Raw genomic sequence first — 7,432 nt, forward strand, 5'->3', positions numbered from 1 at the left:
ATCGATTGAACTTTGATGATCTCTCTTCAAAGTATTTTTGAAATTTTTGAAAAATTAAAAACTAAAATTAAAAATTAAAAATTAAAATTGAATTTAAAAAATAAAAAATATTTTTGGATTTTTGAGAAATAAGAGTAAAAATAAAATAAAATAAAAATATTTTTGGATTTTTTTTGTTTATTTATTTATTATTATTATTATTTTTTTAAAATTAAAAAGTCAAAGAAGTCAAACAAAAGTCAAAATAGAGAATTCAGGAACTGAGATCGATCTGAACAAAATGTTCGATCGATCAGACAGAGAGTAAAAATATGCAGGTTTTTGGTTCAAAAATTTGGTTAAGTGTTGGAACTTGCAGATCGATCAAACTTTGAAGTTGGATCGATCGAAGAACTTTAGATCGATCTTGAAATGTTTTCGATCGATGAGACAGAGAACTAAAATATGCAGGTTGATGTAGGCTCAAAATTTTTCTAAGTGTTGGATCTCAAGATTGATCAAACTCTGAAGTTGGATCAATCTAAGGTCTTCTAATTGATCTGATAATAAGTTCAAATGATGGGACAGAGAGGTGATTTGGATGCAGGTGGATGCAGGTCAAAATTTTTTCTAAGTGTTGGATGCAGATGGAAGTTCGATTGATTGAACTCTCGTTTGAGATCGATCGAACTTATGCAAAATGCTCAATCACAACATAAAAGTTCATGCAATCCTAATCACAGTTCCTAGCAATGCATATGAACCAAAAAAAAGTATCTAGACTTCGCAAGAAATGAAATTAAAGATAGAAATGAGGGAGGAATAGGGTTTTGACACCCTACGAAATGTCGTGCTAGTCTTTAACGTCTCTAGCAAGACGTTGGGCTCTTTTAGCCTGGATCAAAGATCTCGTAATGCATCCCCTCCTTGTTGGGGTGATAGATGCTTTAAACTCCACCTAACAAACAGTTCTTTGAAGAACTTGTTGGATTAAGCTCAAAAGAACCTTTTGATCACTTGTCAATGTAATCACAACCTTTGGGCTTCCATGCCCTTTCAAAGTAAGAATTTGAAACAACACTTTGAGAATGCAAGGTTGAAGATGATCCCTTTGAAGTTTTGGTCTTACACAGAAGCTCATTTCCTTGACATTGAAGATCATGACATTTATCTACAACATTAACCTCTCATTTATATTTGTCAAATGAATTGGGTGTGGGATTGAAGATATTCAACTTCACCTTCATGTGGCCAAATGAGATCTTCATTATCCCCGTCTTATAATTGATGTTGGCATTAGCGGTTGCCAAAAAAGGACGGTCAAGGATAACGGGAATTTGCCTTTTGGGATTGGGGACGGGTTCCGTGTCAATGACAACGAAGTCAACGGGGAAGAAGAATTTTTCAATCTTTATCAATACATCCTCAATTATACCCCTAGGCTTCTTAATGGATCGGTCGGCAAGTTGTAAAACTACCGACGTCAGTTTCAATTCACCTAGGCCCAATTTGACATAAACTGAGTATGGAAGAAGGTGAACACTTACTCCTAAGTCAAGAAGCGCCCGATTAATGATATGATCACCAATAATGCACGAAGTAGTAGGTGAACCGGGGTTCTTAAACTTTAGTAAAGTGTTATGTTGCAAAATTAAGCTCACTTGCTCAGTTAAAACCACTTTTCTTGGTGCTTGCTCTTGTTCTTCTGCTTTTGGGTGCACAAGTCTTTCAAGAATTTGGCTTAAGCCAGAATTTGCTTGATTGCATCCAAAAGTGGAAGGTTGACTTTCACTTGCCTAAACATTTCCATGATTTCATTGGTTTTTGCCTTTTGCTTGTCTTTTGAAATGGATCCTTTTAAGGCATTCGGAAATGGGGCTTTTGGTTCAAAACTCTTTTCAGCATTTTTCTTTGAAGTCTCTTCAACACAAGAAGTTTTTAAATCACTTTGTTTTAAATCTTTTTTCAACAAAACCTTTTCAAATTCATTTTTCGGCAAATCTTTCTTCAAATCATTTTTAAAATCATTCTTCAAATCATATTTTGAAGCTTTCTCATTCACAAGATCATGTATATGCAATGAAGGAGGAATGAGATGTGAAATAGGATGGCTGACAACCTGAGGTTGCACCGGTTCACTCTCTTAATTGAACTTTTCGACTTGATTGTCCATAATCCTACCACTCCGTAAGGTAGTCACCGATTTAACAAGCTCAATGGTGTGGCCTTCCATTAAGGAATGGGTTTCCACAATACATTATTGCTTAGGTGGGGCATTCATAGGCATTTTTCCCTTCTTTCTAGCATTAAGAGTGCTTGCTATTTGCCGTACTTGGGTTTCTAGCTTCGCAATAGATTGAGAGTGGGAATGAAACAATTGTGTGTTTGCCTCAAGAGTGCCCAAAACATTCAAAACTTTTTCTTCAGAGGCTGGACTTCTAGCATTTCCTTGGGAATAAGATTGGTTGGGAAAATGAGAGTTAGCAAATTGATTCCCTTGTGATTGATAAGGTCTATAACCTTGGGATCCTTGGTTTTGAAGTGGAAGTGGAATGTACTTCCCTTGAAAACCGCCTTGGGAAGGGTTTGAGCCCTCTCCTTGGTTTTTCGAAGAGAAATTTTGATGATTTCTCCAACTTGGATTATAATGAGTACCGTAAGGATTGTTCCCTTGGTTCACAAAAACTGCAATGACTTGTTTATTAGGTTCATTTTGCACTTGTCCGTGAGGATAATGAGAAGTAGAATGAAGAACACTAGAACAAGTCATACATGTTTCATTTGATGCACGATGAGAATGGTTAGGGAAGGAAGATACTTGGTTTGCCGAGTTTTGGTTAATAAAAAATTGATCAAACCTTTGAGATAAAGACTTCATTTCGGCGCCTATTTCATTTGAATGGTCAACTTGATGTAAGCTAACACTCTTCCTACCTTGTGAATTTCTACCATTCTTGGATGATAATGTTCTATGTAAAGAATTTTCACTTATGCTCTCATAAAGACGCCACACGTCATCCTCATGCCTATCAATGTATGAGCCACCCATGGAAGCATCAACCATGCCTTTGTAATTATCTGATAAACTCTCAAAGAAATATTGAATTAATTGCCATTTGGGTATGTTATGATGTGGACACTTCCTAAGCAATTCATTAAAGCATTCCCATGCCTCATGAAACGTTTCTCCATCCCCATGTGAAAATTCCTAAATTGAGGTTCTCATGGCATTGGTCTTAGAAACCGGATAGTACTTCTTCAAGAACTTTTGTTGCATTTCTGCCCAAGAAGTAATTAAAAAAGGCCTAAGATTGTTAAACCAATATTTTGCCTTGTCTTTTAAGGTGAATGGAAAAAGTTTGAGTCTTAAGACCTCTTCCGGCATGTCCGTATATTTTACGGTGGAACATACTTCTTGAAACTCATCCAAATGCTTGTAAGGTTCTTCACTTGGAAGTCCATGATAGTTAGGAAGCATTTGAATGGTTTGTGGCTTAATTTCATAGTGATATGCTCTAAATGGTGGCAATTGAATGCATGTGGGTGCATTGTATTCATTAGGTACATAGTGATTTCTTAAATCAAGTGGAGGATTAGCAATTTGAGGTGCAACATGGGCACCTTAATTTTGATTTCCTTGAATGATGGGAGGTTGTGGAGCATACATTGGCCTTGGCATTCCAAATGGAACTTGGCCTTGTTGTTGTTGTGGTTGGTGAATGAATGGCCTAGGCATGTCTAATGGTGCTTGAATGTTTTCATGATGCACATTTGGATGAAGGATACCTTGTTAGTCTATGTGACCAAGGTCTTCTACATGCTCTTCATTATGGCCTTCCATTGATGTAATGAATTGGGTAGAACTAGAACTTCCTCTTCCCCTAGGATTTCTAACTATGGATTCAAGATGCAAATCAAGAGGGACAAGAGTTGGTCTTAGTGATCTACGACCATGCATGCACAATATAAAAACACACAAACACAATGAATGAACAAACACTTCGATTTCACAACAATTCAATGAATCTTCCTCCACAAACAATTAGCCCATACTCCTATGCTTTAACAACAATGATGCAAAGAACAATTAAAAATGCCTCCACGCGGGCTCACAATTTATCTAAGAAATTAAAAACAAGCCTCCACGCGGGCTAACGATTTAACTAAGGGATTGAGTAAAGAAAGTCTCACAAAGGTCCTTTAGCACTTCAACTCCAAATTTAAAGCTTAGCTTAGCAATTTTTTAATTTTTAGCATTTTTGCTTGCTTGCTTAGATCCTTTGCTTGAATGCTCATTTGCTTGCTTTCTAGCTCAATGCTCCTTGTCAAAGATGAACAAACACAATAAGTAATCAAAAGAAAAATAAAAAAACAAAGTAAAGACACGATTAAAAGAGTACTAATTCCTAATTGATTCCATAAATACGACGTTGCTTAATCCCCGGCAACGGCGCCAAAAACTATGGTCGTCGTCTTACCATAAGTTTAGAGAGTGTGCATTAAGGTAAGGGCCAAGTTTTACATTTATAAAAGCCACTACTACCTTCATTAAAAATATAGTTAGGGTGAGTAGGGATCGTTCCAAGGGATTGGAGTCGAATTTGGTTGTGGAATCACAATTAGGGTTAGTAGGTCGAGTGATCAAACAAATAGTTGGTTGGTTGATTAAACTAAAGAGCAAATTAAACTAAATAATTGAATGCAATAAAGAGTAAGTAAGAGAGAGAGAGAGATCTTAGGGTTTAGAGGTCACCACCAAACAATACTTTTCTGCACCCTTAACAAGTAACTAATGAAGGAAATGTGTGTTGCAATATTGATGTATATGTGTGTTTGGTTGATTCAATTAGCAAGGGTGACCAATTAAGTATATATTATCTAATCAACATGTGAAAAACACAATATATCTAACAATTAAGTATATATTGTCTAAATAGCATATGAAAAGTACAATATATCTAGCAAGTCATTAATCATTTCATTAAGCTCACAAGCCAAATACACCACAAGGTTAGAGACATATGCTACTTGCATTCAAAAGTATGGAACATTAAATAACAATCATGAATTGTCCTCCCATCTAACAACTATGCTACCACTACACTACAATTAAGCTAATGACATGAAATTAAACTAATTAAGCTAAGGGAGAGGCACAATCCATCAAGAAATGAGCATGAACCATCTAGAAAATTACAAGAGCATTCCATTAAGCACAATGTTTTGACAATCTCTAGATCTATGGCATTAATACACATAGACATGCATCAATAACACAAGAAATAGAGATAAACACATGAACATCTATTCTAGCATACATAGACATATGGATAGAATGAAATGATCAATTGGAAGCATTAAACCACATAAATCATTGAATAAACAAGATCTCTATATATAGAAGTGCCAAAACATGTATTACAACACTAATCCCTTAATAATACACAAAATTAAGATGTAGAAAGCATGCTTGTGGCTAACTCTAGCCCCAAGAGGATGTCTAGCCACTCATGGTAGTGCTTCTCCAACCTTCAAGGGCTAACTCCATGGTAGAGATTTGCTCTTTGGTTGATGAAGAGTCTCCAATGGTGTCTCTAGCCTCCTCCTCCTCTAAGTTTCCTCTCCAAGAGTTCTACAAGGTATGATATGATATGATGTGATATGATGTAAAAAGTAATCCTTATCCTTATATAGGTAGGTCAAATGACACCCAAAATAAGCTGGGGTTGTACAACAAATATTCCCCAATGATTGGATAAAGGATAACTTTTTGTGAGCTGGAAATTTAACTTTTTCGCCCTGGAGAAAGTTCCAGCGATCGAACCTTGGACTTGGATCGATCGAATATGGCTGATATCTATCGAACTGAAGTTGGATCGATCCTCAATGGCAGCGCTTTTTGGATAAAAACAAATCTGAGATATTTTGAAGATATTTTTGGGAAAAGGACAAAAGTGGTTGGTAGGGTGGTACAACTAGATAAGATCAATCATTTGGATAAGGACAAGGTAGTTCGATCGATCGAAGAATGATGTTGGATCGATCGAACTTTTGAGATCTCTGAAAATGTCATCATGGCTCTGATCCATCTTGAAGTGCTGGGATTGATCATGTTGGATCGATCGAACCTTGATCTGAGATCGATCGAAGATGTTGAATTCCACCTTTTACTTCCTTTTGCTTCCACTTGGCTCCTTTCTTTTATTCATCCCAAAATTGCTTCATTTCTGTTCTTATTTGGCTGAGTTAGCTTATTTTCGGGATAAGTGCCTGAAAATGGAAATAATATGAAATCAATCTAAAACGGTAAAGTAAGATAGATAAAGGTATTAGAATGCCTAAGCTTAGGGGTTTAAATACGCACTTTTTAGCGCTCATCAGATGACAATGTTGAATCTTCAGAGCGCGATTCGTTACGCGCTATAATAACATCACATTTCGAATCTTCAGTGTGCGATTCGTTACACGTTATAACAATATAATTCAATATTGAAATCATAACTTATAAATCCATTACAAGTCTAAAATCATGCTTCAAACATACTACCAATGTTATATACATGATTAAATCTTCAACGCAATAGAGACGGAAATTAATTACATAACCTAATTAATTTATGTAAGTTTCAAGTCTCGATTTAATGATCCCTAATTAACACATGTTATACAACATAGCATGGTCATTACATAGACCACTTGAAAAACTTAATTAGGTCATTAAAACAATATGATGGAATTTAATTAAAACATGATAATTAAATTCCTAAATTCTAAAACAACATCGAATGGTCCCAATTTAATATATGCTAGTGTACAAGTCCTAGTCATCACAAATATTAAGTTAAAAACTTAATTAAGCCAACGGAACCTTTAAATAGATTCTAATTAATCATTTTAATTAAAATCTCTAGATTTTCATACTTAACCAAATGCTCTCAAATTAAAGTATGTTAAACAACATGCCAAGATTTAATTTAAAAGTATGCTACAAGTTAATTTCATGCAAGGTACGTCCATGATAATTAAACTTTCACAAAAGATAATTATTGAATAAAAAGTGCAATTCTTATTCAAATAATTTCAATTTAATATATGTTAATAAACATATCAAAACTTAATTTTCTAGCATGCCATAATTTATTTCTAACTCATATAACATCATGAGAATTAAATCTTAACCATAGAAATTAATTAAATTAAATTCTAGATTTTAAACAAAAGCATGCATACAAGTTGTATAATCATGGAAAACACTTAATACAACACATAAACAATCCTAAAACATCTCCTACCTCAATTTAAGATGAAAATCTTAAAAGCCCACCGAAAAAAAAGTGCTCCGAATCCGACGATACCGAAGGGTTTTGTTGAGGACAACAAGACCTACATGAACCCCCAAGAAGCCCCATCAAAATCATAACTTGACTTCAAACCTAAACTCAAAAAATGGTCA

The 7,432-nt window shown here is 35.0% G+C and overlaps 1 non-coding gene across 1 annotated transcript; it reads left to right on the plus strand.

The window, feature by feature from the left end:
• The first annotated feature begins 3,101 nt into the window (after positions 1-3,101).
• LOC132280587 (small nucleolar RNA R71) lies at positions 3,102-3,208 on the plus strand. Its single transcript, XR_009471610.1, has one exon. It is a non-coding gene; the product is annotated as a small nucleolar RNA R71 (small nucleolar RNA).
• The last annotated feature ends 4,224 nt before the right edge of the window (positions 3,209-7,432 follow it).

Source organism: Cornus florida, unplaced genomic scaffold, assembly GCF_030987335.1.
Source record: "Cornus florida cultivar Cherokee Brave unplaced genomic scaffold, ASM3098733v1 CherokeeBrave_3.0.0_Hap2_Chr10, whole genome shotgun sequence".
Taxonomy (NCBI): domain Eukaryota; kingdom Viridiplantae; phylum Streptophyta; class Magnoliopsida; order Cornales; family Cornaceae; genus Cornus; species Cornus florida.